General features: G+C 35.4%; 1 long non-coding RNA gene across 2 annotated transcripts; it reads right to left on the bottom strand.

The window, feature by feature from the left end:
• Positions 1–373: 373 nt before the first annotated feature.
• On the bottom strand, positions 374–21,216 carry LOC131152325 (uncharacterized). Of its 2 annotated transcripts, none has more exons than XR_009135923.1 (2): positions 20,666–21,216; positions 374–590 (listed from the first exon to the last, which is right to left on the bottom strand). It is a non-coding gene; the product is annotated as an uncharacterized LOC131152325 (long non-coding RNA). The 2 variants fall into 2 exon arrangements; XR_009135922.1 differs by lacking the exon at positions 374–590 and adding an exon at positions 10,015–11,656.
• Positions 21,217–21,675: the final 459 nt, after the last annotated feature.

Below are 21,675 nucleotides of genomic sequence, written 5' to 3'. Positions count from 1 at the left end.
AAACTAGAACCAACGATAGTATTTATGGTTTTCCAGAAGTCAGCACCCCAGGAAAAACACAGAAAAAATCACGGAACTCCTGCTTCCAGGTCGCAAGACAGAACCCTAAATTCTAATCTCATCCTCTAACAACAATTGACTCATATCTCATCAATATCAATTCCTATACTCTGGTATTGTATTCCGTTGTTTACTAAAGTCTGCAGAACCTAGCAAACCTAGGCTCTGATACCAAACTATGATGCCCAAATTTTTCATTCCATTTTTTTTTTCATAAAATTAATATAAACACCACATATCGACCACGTCAACCACTGATACCATAATACATAACCCGACCATAAAGTGGGTACCAGGTAAACAATCATACTCATACACAACCCTAATAGAGGAAGTCATTTCAAATATATATATGCATACATATCGCAGCGAATACACATACCAGAGTAATATACCATCCATATATACAAGTCTAATACATAGACCTCTAGGGGAATCAAACCTCCCTAGCTCAAAATACTCACCTTAACAACATAGGGTATATGCTCCCCTTTATCTCAGAGCTCTATCACCGGGTTTATCTCGATTTCCTGAAATATTTAAATGATTGGGTGAGACATATCTCAGTAAGACGGAATAAATTATCTATAGTGTGTGGCAATATGAGATTCATTATATCATAGCATAAAAACATATTAGTGATAGTATCTTCTGAGAAAATATAACATTTCCATAATCATAATCATATAGATATACAACACAAGCTTTCATAAACTTTTTCTTCCATTTCCAAAATCATTTATTCATATCCTAAGTTTACCAGCGAAGTCCTGAGAATAGAAAAGTTTATCCGCCCATACAAGCAGCTTCCCTCTACCCCGATATCGTTTGCAGCCTAGCTCAATCAACTTGGGTTGAGCTACAACTGATACTTATCAGAGCATTCACCTTACTCAGTAAGTCCTCAAGCGGTGTGTTTTACTTCGCTTTAATTATTTATTAACTCATGCAAATGCATTTCTCATTTTCTATCTTGTTTCCATTCTCTATGTTAAATTTTGAAAGGGGAATACAAACATGTGATTGATGAAATGTCAATACCACATAATGATTGATGGTATGTGGCAGTGATAACCCTGATGGATGGATATGGAAACCCTAATAATAGGTTGTGATATTGAGAGTATGGTATCGTTGCTAGTGGTGTTAGTGCAACCACACGGACTCGTGGAGCGTGTGACGTGATAGTCGAATGAACTGTATAGTAGAGTTGTTGTGCCCCCTAAATCTGGATCAGGACTTTTGGCCGACCAGTCGTACTACAGATACGAGATATGTGATGATATTTAACCTAACCGGGTCGGCCAACCACGGTTAGGTCCAACCTTCGGGCCGCACAACTCTATTCATGGGGGGAAGCATGACGTGTAGTGAATATCCTTAAGGTAATCATGAGTACAGACATGGATGTATCGGTTATGGTGACACTCATGAGCTAGATATGGAAATGGAAATGAAAATAGAAATGAAAAAAAAAATGAAAATGGAAATAAAAAGGAAATGAAAATGGAAATGGAAATTCTCACAATTTAATATTCATATTGCAGAAATAACATTGCAATATTCACATTTCACATATTCACATTTCAATATTAATATTGCAGAATTTTACATTAAAATATTCACATTTCTCATAATCATATTTCTCATATTCACATTTGTCATTTTCATATTACAGAATTAACATTACAATATTTTCGTTTCACATATTCACATTTCCCATAATCATACTTCACATTTTCATATTGCAGAATTAACATTATAATATTTCCATTTCACATTTTCACATTTCCTATATTCATATTTCTCATATCCACATTTTCAGTATACACAGCTCATTTCATCTCATAAATACATACTACATACATACATACATATATATATATATATATATTTCATTTCATGAAATTCACATTTCTCAATAAAACCTTTCTATATATCACATATTCATCATTTCTTAGAAGATGTTCATTTCATCAATTTAGTAACATTTCCATGTACACATTTCAATATAAATCATATGCCACACAAGTTTTCATCTGATATTTATATCATAATAAATTTCAAAGTAAAATAACATAATTCCATTTTCACATAATAACTCATCCAGTATTTCTCAAATCAACTGTAATAATTTATTCCCTTTACCCGACTTGCTGTGGTTTTACAAAAACAACCAATTTTTATGCCCTTCGTCGTTCGCAGCCCAAAAACCTGCAATTCACATTTTCCCTAAATTATTCAACACAACTCCCAGAATAACTTCCATATAACACTTCCTACATTTCAGATACTCCAATTTAACTTAAAAACCCTGAAATACACCACTTATCCTGGTTTTGGGATGGTGCCCCAGAACCCCAACTTGGAAATCCGCTCCTCGTAAGTTGTAGAAAATCTTCCTAAGAACCCCTTGGTGGTTCCTGATCGTCAATCTGGGAAAAAATGAGGTCGAAATCGAAGAAATAAAGAGAGAGGTTCGTGGGTTTGCATGAGAGAGAGAGAGAGAGAGAGAGAGAGAGAGAGAGAGAGAGAATTGTGTGATTAAATGAAAAAGCCTCGCTAGATCTCCTTATACACCCACTGTAGAGAAAACCGTCTCCGATTTTTTCCAGCTCTCAGAAAATCGTCACCAACTTTCCATTTAACCGACTTGATCTTAACTGTTTACCCATTACAGCTCCGCGGTAAATACCAAAACCGTCGCCATTTTTCTGGCTCCTCTAGAAAACCATCGCCGGTTTTCTCCTTCCCCGACCAAAAATTACTTTTTCCCCTTTTCTTTTAGTATTTTATTTTCCCAGGTCTCTACAACATATATATAAAATAATATTTATTAACAGACATACATTGTTGAAATATATGATAAAATAACAATAATAATATATATGTCATTGTATACACTTCATAAATTTCGCAATATAGGTGGCCATCTCACACATCATTATACTCATTCCCACCTGCATGCAAATATATATAATTATTATATAATACATTAAGTTGCATTGTGATCTTTCCCACATCCAGCGCATATGAGGCCTATGAAGCTGTGTGAGGCCTACTGGAATTGTGTGGGGGTCACATGGGTCTCGAAACTATGTGAGACCTACATGGATCTTGGATTCGAAGTTGCTTCTTCTTTCATAATAAATAATAAAATATAATTTATTAATAATAATACTTTAAATAAATTTTATATATATATATATATATATATATATATATATTTCATTCACCAGATGTATGCTTTTTCTTCTTTTCCTCTTAAATTGTTTCTCCCCAGTCCCTTAATTATATAACCCACATGTACCCACACACAATTTATATATATATATATACACACGCACATATAATAATAATAATAATAATAATAATAATAATAAATAAATAAATAAATAAATAAAAAGGGAAGGGGACAAAATTTGTTCCCATCCATGTCTTCCCCTCCCCCAAGTAAACCTCCAACTCTCTTTATCTCTCTTTATCTCTCTTTTCCCCCATCTTTCTTTCTTCATTCTTTCTTTTCTTCTCCCCGTGGCCCCTACCCCTTCCCACCACTTCTTTTTTTTTTTTGTTCCTCGTGACTCTCCTACAATACATCTCTTCCCACTGCCCTCCAATCAATTTCCTCATCCCCATTAATTGTGTTGTCTTCTTCCACTCAATTTCTTGCAACTGCTTGACAATTTTGCAGGCGCTTCCTCACTAAAAAATCATATTTCAAAATTGGTCCTTCCCCACTGCCTCTAAATAAAGAAACTCTCTCTATTGAAATCTCATAGCTTCTACGTAAAAAATATTTTAAGAGAAAGAGAAGAAAAAGTGGTAGAAAAAAAAATTTTACACTTAAAATTCTCACTCCTCCACTCTTTCTAATCTAATTTTAAAAGTTAAAAGTTTGTTGTAACCATTTCACAAGGTTAAAACAGAATAAGTAAATTTGGTTACGTTAGGTTTTTATTAAATTTTACCCAAGTTTATTTTTATGTGTATTTGATTATATCAGTTTAATTTTTAATATACTTACGGTTATTTTTGGGTTAAGAAATGTTATAATTCCTTCGAATACTTTACAGCATTAATATTTTCTATTCAAGAAAAATATTTTTAACACGAAAATTGTATGACATGAGTTTGTTAAATTTTATTGCATGTTTTACAAATTAATAAAGATATATTAAAAGTTTTTATGACGTTGTTCATGTTATTTCATAAATTAAGTACACAATTTTTATAATGTTATTTTAATTGCATAAAGTATATATATATACAAGGATGTTTTTAAATTAAATTTTATGGTATTAAGGCAAAGGGGGATGGTGATACGTAATGCCCCAATCCTCGGGACTTTAGTCCGAGTGTAGAGACGCGAAGAATTATATTAATTAAATAATAAAAGAAATGAGAGAAAAGAAATTCTAAAAAGGGGTTTCAGCAGGGTCTCGTTGACGAGTGTAGAAGTGCTCGTCAACGAGCAGGGCTCTGGGGCTCATTGACGGTGACGCGTGTCTCGTTGACAAGAAATTATCGAGAGGACTATTTCCAGAGCCTGAAACTCATCGACAGGGAGAAGGTGTTCATTGACGAACCTACTTCATGGACTCGTCGACGAGGAGATGTGGTTTGTCGACGAGACCACGTGGACAAGCATTCTATAAAAGGTCAAGAATCCATTTTCTTGCGAGAGAAAAATGCAAGATTTCTCTCTCGCTCTCTAACTTCATCCCCTCTGCCTTCTCTCTAGAAATCCGGCCTCATTTCACGCCGATTCGACGATCCGAAGCCGCCACACTACTCCTCAAAAGTTTCTCTTCATATCTGCAAGAGTAGATCGTTGGTTAGGCCAACTCTGACACCATCCCAAAATTTGGGTAAGTTAGTTATTTTAATATTTATTAAGGTATTTGGTATTTCTGGGCCAAGAAAAGGTATTAGATGAGTTTATACTAAAGTTTTGTTAGGAAAAATGTAATTTCAGGGTATTAAGCTGGGAACACCACGAGTGTGGGATTGGTTAATTTGTGGGCTTTTCAATAAGCCAGGTAAGGGGATAAACTAAGTATTTTCATGAAATTATTTATTATTATTCAGCTTTTATTTCCAAAAAAATTATGTATGTTATAGAACTAGGTTTGGAAATACTACTATTAACAGGAAAATGATTTTAATAAATTTTAGCAGGGATATGATTTTTGTGCAAATCTTATGATTAGAACAATATTTACTTTTGTGTGGCATGAGTATGAAATTCTATGATTTTATGTAATATAAGAATATTATGTTTTCAGAATAAGCATATTATCACTGTTTTTAGGAAGATATTAAAAACGGTACAAGAATTACGTTTAAAGTATGGTATTGAAACAATACAGGGATTTCAAAACTATGTATGTTATACTATGCCAGCGCAAAAGTCGTGGTTTTACATGATATACTATGCCGGCGTAAGGGCCATGGTTTTACATGTTATACTATGCTGGCGTAAAGGCTGTGATTTACAAGATATAATATGTCGGCGCAAGGGCTGTGGTTTACATGATATGATATGCAAAAGTTCATGAAAATATTATTATGACAGATATTATTATGAAACAGCTATGAATCATTATATGAAACTTACTATATGTTATCAGAACCCGGACAGCTTGGTTTAGGCTTTCACGAAGCACGGTACCATAGCTATATGTTCACGATCATGTATATGTTAGTGCTACCACATGTCGTATGGGACTATGGGAGAACGGTAGTCGATGTGGTTTCATGTAGTATAGGCATCACTCTGGCAATTCGAACCAGGAGGGGCAGACCATCGTACTTACAGACTTATGTTGATTTAGCATGGTCTACCAGCCATTGCTAGGTCCCGCCTTCGGCTTGTACAACCTAGTCATGTGGGGATAAGACATGACACCAGCCAGCTTTCCATCCATGGTATTATTTCATGTACAGTTATATAAGATGATTTTCATGTATAGAAACTCGGTATGTTATACCATGTTATGATCAATTATATTTTATCCAGATATGATACAGACAGTTTTTCCAAATATGATTTATGAACTGTTACATGTATAACACGGAAATACGCATGTTGCCACACGCTAATGTTAGTTTATTTCCTTTACTGAGAGGTGTCTCACCTTAGCTTACAAAACATTTCAGGGAATCCAGCTAGACAGGCGGACCGAGCTCTGCGCCAATAGAGGCAGTTTATATTACCCCGATGGGAAGGTGAGTTACTAAGCTAGGGTCAGATGGTTTTTGGATTATGATCTTAGATTTACCATTTTGGTCTTTTGGGATGTATATATATATATATATTTTACAGATTAGTAGTACTCTGGTATTGTAACTATTGGATGGTATGTATGTAATTTATGTTTTTTGCTACTTAGGTATCAAAGATGTATGACAGGTATATCCCTAATACCCGTGGGCCAAGGTTGATTTTAATTATGCCAGTTTAGCAAGTTATGGGGATCACTACATATATTATTAAAAAAAAAATTATGGTAAAATAGGTAGATCCTTACACCGAGAGCTTGCTGACTTAGGGAACGACGATATGTAACGCCTCAATCTTAGTGAGTGCATTGATATGTACTAGATTATATATTTGAAAACCTTTATGGCTAAGAAAGTTCATAGTTACCAATGCTCAATACTGTAGCTTAAAGTTTAAAGAGATCAGAGTGCACTCACACTGTTTACAACTCACACTTTTAATATAATAAACAAAGAAAAATTGAGATGTGTGTGTGTTGCTGTGTCTGTGTGTGTGTGTGCATGTATATACAGTAGAGGGACTTACCACAAGTCGTTGGAGTTGCAAAGGGTGGAGACTGGTTTGTGGCTGGCCCAAGCAGCTTCGGGGTCTGGAACTTCTGGCAATAGCTACAGAAGGGGGCTCGGCTGTGCTGGTGTTGCAGTGGCTGTGGGTGCGTGTACGTGGCTAGCTCACATACGATGGCTGTGGCTTGGCTCAAGGTGGCTGGAGGCTTGCCGGAGCAAGGATGATGGTTGTTCAAGGCTCGGCTGCAGTCTACTAGTCTATCGTGGAGCAATGGCTGCTCGGTGGTGCTCGGCTGGGTGGTTGTTGGAGAAGATGATGATGGAGCCGCGAGAGAGAGAGACATGGCCTGCCGAAGTGTGGCGCCGATGGCGACGACGTGGTCCTGCGGTGGCAAGGACGCCATGAAGACAGGGACGAATGGTGGTTTGGGTTGTCTGGGTTAGTTGCTGGGGCTGTGTAGTAGAGGTTGCAGAAGATGGCCGGAGATCCAGGAGGACTACGATGGAGTGTTCGGCTATTGGTGGTAACTGCTGGAGGATGAAGATGCTACGGTGGCTAGCATCGGAGGTTGGTGATGGTACAGGTTGGAGCGGAGCCATGGGAGAGTATGAGAGGGAGAATAAGATGATTAAGGGGGAGAGGAAACGAGGAAGATGGCTGGAACAGTGAGGCCTCGGGTCAGTGGAGTAGGACTAAAAGAGGTGAGCAAAAGAAGGTTTTTTTTTTTTTTTGGCTCCGTGTGTTGTGCGCTGTGCCCCCTTTTGTGCTATGTGTGAATAAGCCTATATATAGGCTATATCCCAAAAACCCTAAGCCTAGTTTACGCGAGCCTTGAATTCAATAACCCTAGTTCAACCTCAAAATGCCCAATATTCTAAAATTTCTAAATACGCATTAATTAAATAAGAATTAGCCCCTTAGTAACCCCCCACGAGAAATCCGCTCCTCTAAACTTGTAGAAAATCATCCCTAAATTCTCGTGGTGGTGTCCGATCGTCAATTCGGCTTAAGATTTACGAAAAAATTGAGGTAAGAGTGAGAATTTGGCTTATCCCAGGAGATATGCCTACACCGCTCCTACGACAAATCCGCTCCGGTAGAAATAACGGTGGCGGAGAATGGAGTCCAGTGGTATTTCCTGATTTTCAATCGATGCTCATTAGGCCGAAAAAATCAAAAAGAGAGAGAGAGACAGGTGGAGGTGAGCAAGAGAGCCAGATGGGGGATTTCTACGCGTGAATTGAAAAAGGAAAAAGGGGGGTCTTAGTTTACATCTTTCATCCTTCAGGATGTTTTAATATATATATATATATATATATATATATATATATTATAATTTATATTATATTCTATTAATATATTAATATATTATATTATATTATTTAATTAATAATAATTAATTAATTAATTATTTTAATTTTAATTTTAATTTTTTTCATTTACTTTTTTAATTTTAAATAATTTTATTTATTTATTTATTTATTTATTTTTTAAGATCACTACACCTAAATATTTTTGGGTTCCTTACATACTGCGTACAACCTAGTATGTGGCCCACATAGGATAACTGCGTACTACACTATACATGGCCCACGTAGGACAACTACGTATTTCACTGTACATTTAAGTACATGACCCACATAGGACTACTGCGTACCATCTCAGTACATGGCCTATATAGGACTACTATATACAACCTAGTACGTGGCCCACATAGGACAGCTGCGTACTTCACTATACGTGGCCCACGTAGGGCAGTTACGTATCTCCTTGCACGTTTATGTTCACAATAGTCGGTATTCACAATCAATCTATATTCACCATTAAACAATGTTCACAACTAAGCAGTATTCACAAGCAGACAGTATCCACAGCCAATCAGTATTCACAATCAGGTAGTACTCACATCCAAACAACACTAGCAAGCCGACGGTATTCACAACCGTGTAGTATTTAATAATATGAAATATTTTGTGGAAACTTATTAAAATGTTAGATAACATTTTTCATCTTTTCAAGCTTATTCAATTAAATTAACCATATAACATGAAAGTGTTTTTTTAATAATTTATAGGAGAATAAATTTATTAATGGTAAAATAAGTTTAGACAATATAACTGGGTTCTTAGTAATTTTATTTTAATGTTGGTAGATTGAAATGTACAAGGAAAAAGCAAGTGGGTTTTATGATTTTAAACAATAATTTTTAACCAAATTTTGATAGAGGGATTGATTTGGTTAATTGGATATTTTTAGAAAGAGTTAAATCAATAGGCTAACTTGTAACTAAGAAAATTTTTTTTAAGTGACATAAGTGTATGTGTGTGTGTATACGTATGTATGCATATAAAACTTTTTTATGTATGCATGTAAAACTTTTTACCTGTGCAATGGGTGCTACTTAACTTTTTGTTTCTCGTGATAGTTGTATGTTTTCTTTAATTGATGGATGGAAAAAAAAAAAAAAAAAACAAAAACAAAAACAGATTAAGATGTCAATCCACTACAAATGGTCTTAGATACAATCAAATATGGAGAGCATGTGATGTAAGTCTTGTCCATTTCAATGTTTACATTATCATTAATTGCATCTCTCTCTCACACACACAGATACACACGCATCATTAACTCTCTCTCTCTCTCTCTCTCTCTCTCTCTCTCTCTCTCTCTCTCGCTCTCCCCCTCTCTCTCTCGCTCTCCCCCTCTCCCTCTCCCTCTCCCTCCCTCAATCCATTACAAATGGTCTTAGATACAATCAAATATGAAGAGCATGTGATGTAAGTCTTGTCCATTTCAATGTTTACATTATCATTAATTGCATCTCTATCTCTCTCTCTCACACATACACACGCATCATTAACTCTCTCTCTCTCTCTCTCCCTCCCCTTCACCCTCTCTTTCCCTCTATCTCCCTCAATCCATTACAAATGGTCTTAGAGACAATCAAATATGGAGAGCATGTGATGTAAGTCTTGTCCATTTCAATATTTACATTATCATAAATTGCTTCTCCCTCTCTCTCTCTCACACATACACACACATCATTAACTCTCTCTCTCTCTCTCTCTCCCTCTCCCTCTCTCTCTCTTTGTTGTCATGACTATGTGGGTTTGTGTGTGTAGAAGGTGTATATAAGTAACTTAGGCTTCATTGAGTGTTTTATCCTCAAAGCAGTAAGAGTTGAAGGGCTATTCTACCTATCACTACTTCTCTCTAGCTAACCCAACCCAGATCATGGCCAAAATCAAGTTTCCTTCCATCAGTTGTGCTTTCCTTGTTATACTAGTTTTGATTCATCATGGAATCATGTCTTCTGAAGGGAGGCAATTCATGAAGATAGAGAACGTTGGCAACTATTGGAATGAAATGGGGAAAGATCGTACTGCCACAAACTTTATTCTCCACTCTGAAACATTAGCCAAACATCCGCCTACAACACCGGGCCCGAGCCCAGGCATTGGTCATCCGCCCCATTAGCCAAAAGTATAGCTGTGTAATTTCGGTGTTTAAACTAGAATAAAGCATTGCTACTGTATGTTAGCCTTATGTTCTAAGTACTTATATCCATGACCATAAGACATGTAGCTCGATTGGCTATCTAGGAGTGTGGTGACTAGTTAAAATCATAAGGCCACTATATATATAGTTGGAGCTGCACTATCGTAAATTAAGCGACTTTTTTGTATGGTTGATATCTTAAGATGTTTTCAAGTTGCCTTTAATGCAAAGTTGCCTTTAATGTTCAAAAAAGTCGAAGTGCTAGTTGTTTGTTTGAATGTCTTATTGTTAGGAGATAACATTAATGGGTTCTACTTTTTTTTTTTTTTCCCCTGTTTCATGCATTTAATCAAGAAACAAATTTATCAAAAAGAAAATATAGTTGTTAATCAAGGTCTCAAGAATGATTTAATTATCTTTGTGTTACGCTGCCACGCTATGAAGCCCATTAGGCTTCATAGGGAGTAGGCAAAGCATTAGCCTAATCTTAATTTCCTATATTTTGAAATTTATAATTTAATTTTTTAACTACTAATAATAATTGAATTAATATCTTTATAACGGCTATAAACAATTGAATTAATAAGTTATTTGAAGACCATATGTTTAATTAATATAATTTTTTTTGTTCTAGTATAACAAATATTTGTGTGGGTGACATTGTCTTTATTAATCTAATAATTTTTTCCCGTGGTTTACACTTCATTAACTTAAATGGAAATGAATTTTTATTATTATTTATTTTTAAAAAAATTAATTGGAATAATTGAGTAATTTAAATGGAAATGAATGTCGTTGTATACTACTGCACCGTCATAAGCCCCTATGTCAGATACAGAAACTCTAATACCTTTGCACTCCTGACCATAGTAGAGAAGTACCGCTCAAAGAAGATCTCTCTGAAGCGACTCCACATCATTGCCACAGGGTCAAGCCTCTGCTCCTCCAATAATCTCACCAACCTCCACTAGTGCTTTGCTTTCTTAGTCAATTTAAATGTGGCAAATAACACCCTCTGCTCATCTGTACACGAGAGGATCTGTACACGAGAGGACTGCCAATATATCCTCTATGTCCTGGACCCGGTTTTCAGCTACTAGTGGGTCCGCCCATCTAGCAAAAGATGGGGGTCGCATACACGTGCACTGCTCGATCCTGCAGCTTTGCTCCCTCGAGCTCCTACCCATCTCAACCAAAACTTGCTGGGTGATGCTACGTAATACTGCATCAGGGTCTCCGCCACCCATACTGGAAGGTCCTGCTCCATCACCTCTCGTACTCGTGTTACTGTTCCCTGGATCCATTCTGCAAAGGGAACAACCGGTCTCAAAATTCATTTACTATCACGCAATCAATACAATACTATAACTCATAAATTACTCTTCAACAACCATTTATCTCCACATTTTCAATTCCCATTTGAGATTAAGTCCCACCACTCAGAATCAAGACCCAGCAATAGTATCCATGGTTTTCCTGAAATCGTCACCCCATGAAAAACACAAAAACAACCCCGGTACTCCTGTCTCTAGGCCATAAGATAGAATCCTAAATTCTCACCTCATCTTTCACAATGACTCACTCACATTTCAATCTACCCATCTCTTATTTTCCTCAAAATCCATTCCTATACTCTAGTATTGTATTCCTCTATTTACTAAAGTCTGTAGAACATAGCAACCTAGGCTCTAATACCAAACTGTGACGCCCCGATTTTTCATACCATTTATATATATATATATATATATATATAAACAATAGTAAACAATCATATATCGGCCACGTCAACATCTCTGATGCCACTCACATGACCCGACCTGCATGGGGCACCGGGTAAACAGGTATTTTATTTATATTAACCTAATAGTGGAAGTCATAAAATACAAACTATCCAAAATACAATACCCAGAGTATCATTATACATAAACATCTACATTTGTATCATACCCAAAACAACACAACCCTAGGGGAATTACACCTCCCTAGTCCAACACTCACCCTATATATCAGGGTATCCACTCCACACTATCTTGGAGCCCTACCACCTGGTTTGTCTCTATTCCCTAAAAAATTTAGATAATTTGGGTGAGCCACATCTCAGAAAGACGGAATAAGATATTTACAGTGTGTGGCACTATGAGTTTATTTATATTAAAATACTCATTAAAATGATTTCCATATGAGAAAGTATACAAGTTCATTTTCATACTCATAAAGATATACATCATAAGCTTTTAAAATCTTTTAATTTCGTTTCCAAAATCATTCGTACACAACTCATGTTTACCAATGAAGTTCCTGAGAATAGGGAAGCTTACCCGCCCATGCAAGTAGCTTCTCTCTGCCCTGATATCGTTTGCAACCTTACTCGATTACTCGGCTTTAGCTGCAGCTGATAATTATTAGGGCACTCACCTTACTCAGTAAGCCTTCAAGCGGAGAGTTTTACTTCCCCTCATTTATTTATATTATTAACTCACACTATTTCTTCCCTCATTTTCTTTCATTGCATTTCCATTTCCATTTCATTTCAATTTTCATTGCATTTCCATTTTCATCTAGCTCATGAGTGTCCCTAATAACCAATATACTTGTGTCTGTAACTCATGGCTGCCCTAAGGATATTCACTATGCCATGCTTCCCCCCATGGTTAGGGTTGTGTGGCCTGAAGGCTGGATCTAACCGCTGTTGACCAACTTGGTTAGATCAAAATATCATATCACATATCCTGTATCTGTAGTACGAATGGCCGACCTATAGCCTTGATCCAGACTCAAGGGGTACAACAACTCTACTATACAGCTTAGTCATCTCTCACGCCACACACTTCACGAGTCCATGTGGTTGTACTAACACCACTAGCAACGGTACCATGCTTAATATCAGAACCCATCATTAGGGTTTCCATAACCATCAATCAGGGTTATCATTACCACATACCCACAATCATTACGCGGTATTGGCATTTCATCAATCATATTTCAATTATCCCATTGCAGCTTTCGCACTTTGCAATGTTCACATTTCCCAATATACTCATTTCAATATTCATATTTCAACTCCCACATTTAAATGTTCATATTACAGAATTTACATTGCAATATTCCCACATTTCAAAATTCATTTCACAATAATACATACATACATACATACATATATATATATATATATATATATATTCACATTTATTTCATTCTCATGTTAGTATATAACTCATTTTACGTTTTTCAATACTTCTCATCATACCCAAATCGGTATTCATACTTTCCCATTTTCATAAAAATCATTTCAATACACGGATTTATATATTATTTTCATAATTTCCAGCAAGCATATCGATAGTTCTCATTTCATTATTTTCTAATAAAATTCTCATCATAAAATTTCACATTTTTCAATATACATCATACGCCACACAATTTTCATCTAATATTTACAAAATACTAATTTCACAGGGAAAAATATCATAGCTTCATTTTTCACATATTCATTCAATCAATAATATCAAAAATACTGTTATAATTTATTCCCCTTACTTGGCTTACTAAGAGTCTCGTTAAAACCTAGATCCTATGCCCCCGGCACCCGAAACTCAAATCCTGCAATTTGCGTTTTTCCCAGATTAATTAACTCATTTCCAAAAATAATACCCATATTGTAATGACCCGCCTATTTTACCATAATTTTTTTAAAAAATAACATTTAATATAATAATTCTGATACCCTGTTCAGCTAATAAAACATAATCAACTTAGACCTGTGTACTAGGGATATACCTAAAATACAACTCTGATACCTAAGCAGCGGAAAACATAAAATCATATACATATCAAGTCATCCAACCAACATAATACGAGAGTTCTACCAAACCTGTCATACACATATACACATCCCAAAAATACCAAATAGTGCCCTAGGGTCATAACCCAAAAATTCATCAGACCCTAGCATAATGACTTACCCTTCAAACAGGGTAGAACGGTCAACCTCTAATGTTGCAGAGCTTTATCTGCTCTTCTATTTGTTTCCTGAAATGTCTATATAGCTGGGGTGAGACACCTCTCAGTAAGGGAAATAAACTAACATCAGTGTGTGGCAACATGAGTAATTTCATGTTATACATATAACAGTACATAAATCATATTTGGTAAAGCTGTCTGTATCATATCTGGATAAAACATAATTTATCATAACATGGTATAACATATTGAGTTTCTATACATGAAAATCATCTTATATAACCGTACATGAAATAATACACTGGATGGCTGGTGTCATGTCTTACCCCCACATAAGTAGGTTGCGTGGCCCAAAGGAGGGACCTAACAATGGCTAGCCAACCGCGCTAGAACAATATAAGTATGTAAGTATGATGGGTCTGTCCCTCCTGGTCTGGATGCCAGAGGGATGCCTACATTACCATGAAACCACATCGACTGCCGATCTCCCATAGTCCCTTATGACATGTGGTAGCACTAACATATACATGATCATGAACATATAGCTACGTTACTGTGCTTCGTGAAAGTCTAAACCAAGCCATCCGAGTTCTAATAACATATAGTAAGTTTCATATAATGATACTTGGCTGTTTCATAATAATATCTGTCATGATAATATTTTCATAAATTTTTGCATAACATATCTTATATATCACGACCCTTGCGCCAGCATATTTAACATGTAAAACCACGACCCTTACGCCGACATAGTATCATGTAAAATCACGACCCTTATGCCGGTATAGTAAATCATATAAAATCACGGCTCTTACGTCGGCATATTTTAACATACTTAGTTTTGAAATCCATGTATTATTTTAATATCATACTATAAACATAGTTCCTGTATCGTTTTCACGGTTTTCCTGAAAATTAAGAAAACATGCTTATTCTGGGAAAATCCCAATATTCTGATATAATACAATTTCATGAAAATTATACTCATGCCACATAAATACGGATACTGTTTTTAAGCACAAAAACCTGATCTGAAATCATATTTCCTGATAAATAACATTAAATCTTTTTCCCTATTTAACTACAGTATTCCCAAACATTGTGCTAATACATACATAATTTCTGAAAATAAATGTTGTAATACGGTAAATAATTTCATGAAAAATATTGACTTAATTTATCCCCTTACCTGACCTACTGAGAAACCCACCAATTACTCCAAAATTACACCTGTGGTGTTCCCTAGCTCAACCTCCTAGAATTTTTATTTCCCCAAGCAAAACTTCAGTATAAATCCATCTAATACCTTTCCTCAACCTAGGAATACCAAATACCTTAACAAATATTAAAATAACTAACTTACCCACCCAAATTTTGGGATGGTGCCCAAATTGACCTTACCAATGATCTACTCCTGCAGATATGAAGAGAAACTTCCTAGGAGTAGCGTGGTGGCTTCGGATCGTCGAGCTGAAGAGCCGATCCAAAAACCTAGAGAGAAGGCAGAGGGGACACAAATAGAGAGAGAGAGAGAGAGAGAGAGAGAGAGAGAGAGAGAGAGAGAGAGAGAGAGAGAGAGAGAGATCTTGCATTTTTCTCGCAGGAAAAAATGGATTCTTGGCCTTGTATCGAATATGCTTGTCCACGTGGCCTCGTCGACGAGCCATATTTTCTCATTGACGAGTCAATGAAAGGAGCTCGTCGACGAACACCTTTTCCTCATCGACAAGTTTCAAGTTCTGGAAACAATCCTCTTGGTAATTTCTCATTGATCAGGCACGAGTTCCCGTCGATGAGCCGAAGAGCCCTGCTCGTCGACAAGCACTTCTTTACTCCTCGACAAAACCCTGCTAAGATCCCTTTTAAAAAAAAAAAATCTTTTCTCTCCTTTTTTTATTATTTAATTACTATAATTCTTAAGGTTTCTACACATATAACCTTACTTAGGCTCTATAGACTCCAAATTAACGTTGAAACTAGTATTTAACACCCTTACTTGGTTTCCTGAACTGTGCCTGTAGGGTCATGAAATTACATCCGCAATGTTTACCCAAGCCTTGAATTCAATAACCCTAGTTCAACCTCAAAATGCCCAATATTCTAAAATTTCTAAATACGCATTAATTAAATAAGAATTAGCCCCTTAATAACCCCCCACGAGAAATCCGCTCCGCTAAACTTGTAGAAAATCATCCCTAAATTCTCGTAGTGGTGTCCGATCATCAATTCGGCTTAAGATTTACGAAAAAATTGAGGTAAGAGTGAGAATTTGGCTTATCCCAGGAGATATGCCTACACCGCTCCTACGACAAATCCGCTCTGGTAGAAATAACGGTGGCGGAGAATGGAGTCCAGTGGTATTTCCTGATTTTCAATCGGTGCTCGTTAGGCTGAAAAAATCAAAGAGAGAGAGAGAGAGACAGGTGAAGGTGAGCAAGAGAGCCAGATGGGGGATTTCTATGCGTGAATTGAAAAAGGAAAAGTGGGGGTCTTAGTTTACTTCTTTCATCCTTCAGGATGTTTTAATATATATATATATATATATATATATTATAATTTATATTATATTCTATTAATATATTAATATATTATATTATATTATTTAATTAATAATAATTAATTAATTAATTATTTTAATTTTAATTTTAATTTTTTTCATTTAGTTTTCAATTTTAATTTAATTTTATATATTTTTTAAGATCACTACAACTAAATATTTTTGGGTTCCTTACATACTGCGTACAACCTAGTATGTGGCCCACATAGGATAGCTGCGTACTACACTATACATGGCCCACGTAGGACAACTACGTATTTCACTGTACATTTAAGTACATGACCCACATAGGACTACTGCGTACCACTCAGTACGTGGCCCATATAGGACTACTATATACAACCTAGTACGTGGCCCACATAGGACAGCTGCGTACTTCACTATACGTGGCCCACGTAGGGCAGTTACTTATCTCCTTGCACGTTTATGTTCACAATAGTCGGTATTCACAATCAATCTATATTCACCATCAAACAATGTTCACAACTAAGCAGTATTCACAAGCAGACAGTATCCACAGCCAATCAGTATTCACAATCAGGTAGTACTCACATCCAAACAACACTAGCAAGCCGACGGTATTCACAACCGTGTAGTATTTAATAATATGAAATATTTTGTGGAAACTTATTAAAATGTTAGATAACATTTTTCATCTTTTCAAGCTTATTCAATTAAATTAACCATATAACATGAAAGTGTTTTTTTAATAATTTATAGGAGAATAAATTTATTAATGGTAAAATAAGTTTAGACAATATAACTGGGTTCTTAGTAATTTTATTTTAATGTTGGTAGATTGAAATGTACAAGGAAAAAGCAAGTGGGTTTTATGATTTTAAACAATAATTTTTAACCAAATTTTGATAGAGGGATTGATTTGGTTAATTGGATATTTTCAGAAAGAGTTAAAATCAATAGGCTAACTTGTAACTAAGAAAATTTTTTTTAAGTGACATAAGTGTATGTGTGTGTGTATACGTATGTATGCATATAAAACTTTTTTATGTATGCATGTAAAACTTTTTACCTGTGCAATGGGTGCTACTTAACTTTTTGTTTCTCGTGATAGTTGTATGTTTTCTTTAATTGATGGATGGAAAAAAAAAAAAAAAAACAAAAACAAAAACAGATTAAGATGTCAATCCACTACAAATGGTCTTAGATACAATCAAATATGGAGAGCGTGTGATGTAAGTCTTGTCCATTTCAATGTTTACATTATCATTAATTGCATCTCTCTCTCTCACACACAGATACACACGCATCATTAACTCTCTCTCTCTCTCTCTCTCTCTCTCGCTCTCCCCCTCTCCCTCTCCCTCCCTCAATCCATTACAAATGGTCTTAGATACAATCAAATATGAAGAGCATGTGATGTAAGTCTTGTCCATTTCAATGTTTACATTATCATTAATTGCATCTCTATCTCTCTCTCTCACACATACACACGCATCATTAACTCTCTCTCTCTCTCTCTCTCTCTCTCTCTCTCTCTCTCTCTCTCTCTCTCCCTCCCTCCCCTTCACCCTCTCTTTCCCTCTATCTCCTTCAATCCATTACAAATGGTCTTAGATACAATCAAATATGGAGAGCATGTGATGTAAGTCTTGTCCATTTCAATATTTACATTATCATAAATTGCATCTCTCTCTCTCTCTCTCACACATACACACACATCATTAACTCTCTCTCTCTCTCTCTTCCTCTCTCTCTCTTTGTTGTCATGACTATGTGGGTTTGTGTGTGTAGAAGGTGTATATAAGTAACTTAGGCTTCATTGAGTGTTTCATCCTCAAAGAAGTAAGAGTTGAGGGGCTATTCTACCTATCACTACTTCTCTCTCGCTAACCCAACCCAGATCATGGCCAAAATCAAGTTTCCTTCCATCAGTTGTGCTTTCCTTGTTATACTAGTTTTGATTCATCATGGAATCATGTCTTCTGAAGGAAGGCAATTCATGAAGATAGAGAACGTTGGCAACAATGGGAATGAAATGGGGAAAGATCGTACTGCCACAAACTTTATTCTCTACTCTGAAACATTAGCCAAACATCCGCCTACAACACCGGGCCCAAGCCCAGGCATTGGTCATCCGCCCCATTAGCCAAAAGTATAGCTGTGTAATTTCGGTGTTTAAACTAGAATAAAGCATTGCTACTGTATGTTAGCCTTATGTTCTAAGTACTTATATCCATGACCATAAGACATGTAGCTCGATTGGCTATCTAGGAGTGTGGTGACTAGTTAAAATCATAAGGCCACTATATATATAGTTGGAGCTGCACTGTCGTAAATTAAGCGACTTTTTTGTATGGTTGATATCTTAAGATGTTTTCAAGTTGCCTTTAATGCAAAGTTGCCTTTAATGTTCAAAAAAGTCGAAGTGCTAGTTGTTTGTTTGAATGTCTTATTGTTAGGAGATAACATTAATGGGTTCTACTTTTTTTTTTTTTCCCCTGTTTCATGCGTTTAATCAAGAAACAAATTTATCAAAAAGAAAATACAGTTGTTAATCAAGGTCTCAAGAATGATTTAATTATCTTTGTGTTACGCTGCCACACTATGAAGCCCATTAGGCTTCATAGGGAGTACGCAAAGCATTGGCCTAATCTTAATTTCCTATATTTTGAAATTTATAATTAAATTTTTGTAACTACTAATAATAATTGAATTAATATCTTTATAACCGCTAATAAACAATTGAATTAATAAGTTATTTGAAGACCATATGTTTAATTAATATAATTTTTTTTGTTCTAGTATAACAAATATTTGTGTGGGTGACATTGTCTTTATTAATCTAATAATTTTTTCCCGTGGTTTACACTTCATTAACTTAAATGGAAATGAATTTTTATTATTATTTATTTTTAAAAAAATTAATTGGAATAATTGAGTAATTTATTTGTGTTGTCTGACTCACTCGAAAAATAAGTAGCTCGGAAGCTATCCAAAATATAGGAGTTCTGTCATATAATATTTAGTCCAAAGGTCAGATCATCTCTTCAGGGAATGCAATTTAATTCCAAATTTTACATAATTCCAATTAGAAAATAAAATAAAAAATAAAAGGGCACTTAACACAGTTCAGATTTGGGTTTTCTGATTTGTTTGAGATTTTCTTTTGACAATTAAATAAACATGCAATTTAAATTCTAAATCCTAATGCACACGAAATTTATCAGTGAGAAACGAAGATCCTACATTTAATAGCCAAACAAGAATTGAAACACGCGTTGAAACTTCGAGAAGAAAAAAAAATTAAAGATGATAACTTTAATACGTAATTAAAACATGTAATTCTAAAAAAAAAAAAAAAAAACACAATCAATCACAAATTTAAACAAAAACCAATTTTTAATGCAATTAATAACTTAAACAAAAATTCAAAACTTCAACAACTAAATCTAACCGGAAACACGATAAAATTTCGGACTTTAATAAAATTAAACTTAAACTAAATCGAACTCAACAAAATTTAAATTTTAAAAAAGACAACTAATCTAAATCCTAAAGAGGGTACACTTTTTTTTATTTTTGAATTTTATTCTTTTTTCTTCTTCTTTAAAAAAAACCGAACTTAAATTAAGTAGAAATTAACTCAAGCAGAGAAAATTAAATCTAATGCTAATAATAAATAAGAAGAGAAAGATAATGAACAAACCTTGATAATAATACCCAAACAAGATTAAAAATCAAAACTTCAAGTGGGTTCCTACTTAAATTTAACAATACCCAATTAAGTAATCAGAAGAAAGAATTAAAAAAACAAGAGAGAAAGGAAGAAGTGTTACTAGCCATATAGCAGTAGTCCACAAAGCACACAACAGCGTAGGTGCTCAAGTCTTCCTTAACAGCTACAGCCGTGGTCTCCAGCAGCAGTAGCCAAATCCATGGGTAGCATAGCAACTTCGGCTATGGCAGGATAGTAGCAATCGGCTTGGGTCTTCATGGAAACACAACAACAACTTCGAATTTTTGGGCTTGCAAACAACAAGTGAGGAGTCTCAGATCCTTGGCAGCCACACGTAGCAACAACTATGGGAGATAGTAGCACTGGGTATGACAACAATGAAGCTTTAAGCTAGCAGCAAGGGAGAGGAGAGAAGTAAGGGGAAAAGGAAGAAAGGAAGAGAAGGGGAGGCCAAGAGTGAGAGAAAAGAGAAGATAGGAGAGAATTAGAGAGAAAGGAGCGTAAGAGAGGGAGCTGGGAGGAAGGGAGAGCCGAGAGGGAGAGAGAAGAGAAGGGAAGGAGAGGGAGGAGAGTTGGAGATTGGAAGAAAACAATATATAAGGGAGAGAGAGAGGGCTGCCCTACCCAGCACCAAAAGGGGAGGACCTGGCTGCATGGCCAGGTCAAATCAACTAAAAATATATATTTTTTATTTTTTTTCTTCTTTTCTTGTTCCTCCATTTTTCTTCTTTTGTTTCTTATCATACAAGGGAAATTTTGATCATTCTAGAGCTCATATCTCTTGAAACTTAAAACACAAAAGTAGTAGATAATTTTCTAAGCTCTCTAGAGAATTTTGAATCGTCTCAATCGGAGCTTGGACGAGAAAATTACGCACAAATTATGAAGTAGCGTTAGTTTTAGCTTCCAATAATCGCCCTATGATAAAAAATACCAAAAATTCATAATTTACTCAATAAAATCGAAATATTATAAATAAGACACGATATTGAAATATTGAGAATAATTAGATATTTAATTAAAAATATAAGCCTCAATCAATGAATTAAACCACCTAGTTACACAATTTAAGCACATAATCATTGTCAATATATCTATGATTACGCGTCG

Source organism: Malania oleifera, chromosome 3 (assembly GCF_029873635.1).
Source record: "Malania oleifera isolate guangnan ecotype guangnan chromosome 3, ASM2987363v1, whole genome shotgun sequence".
NCBI classification, from domain to species: domain Eukaryota; kingdom Viridiplantae; phylum Streptophyta; class Magnoliopsida; order Santalales; family Ximeniaceae; genus Malania; species Malania oleifera.
This window is presented reverse-complemented; position numbering and strand designations above follow the sequence as displayed.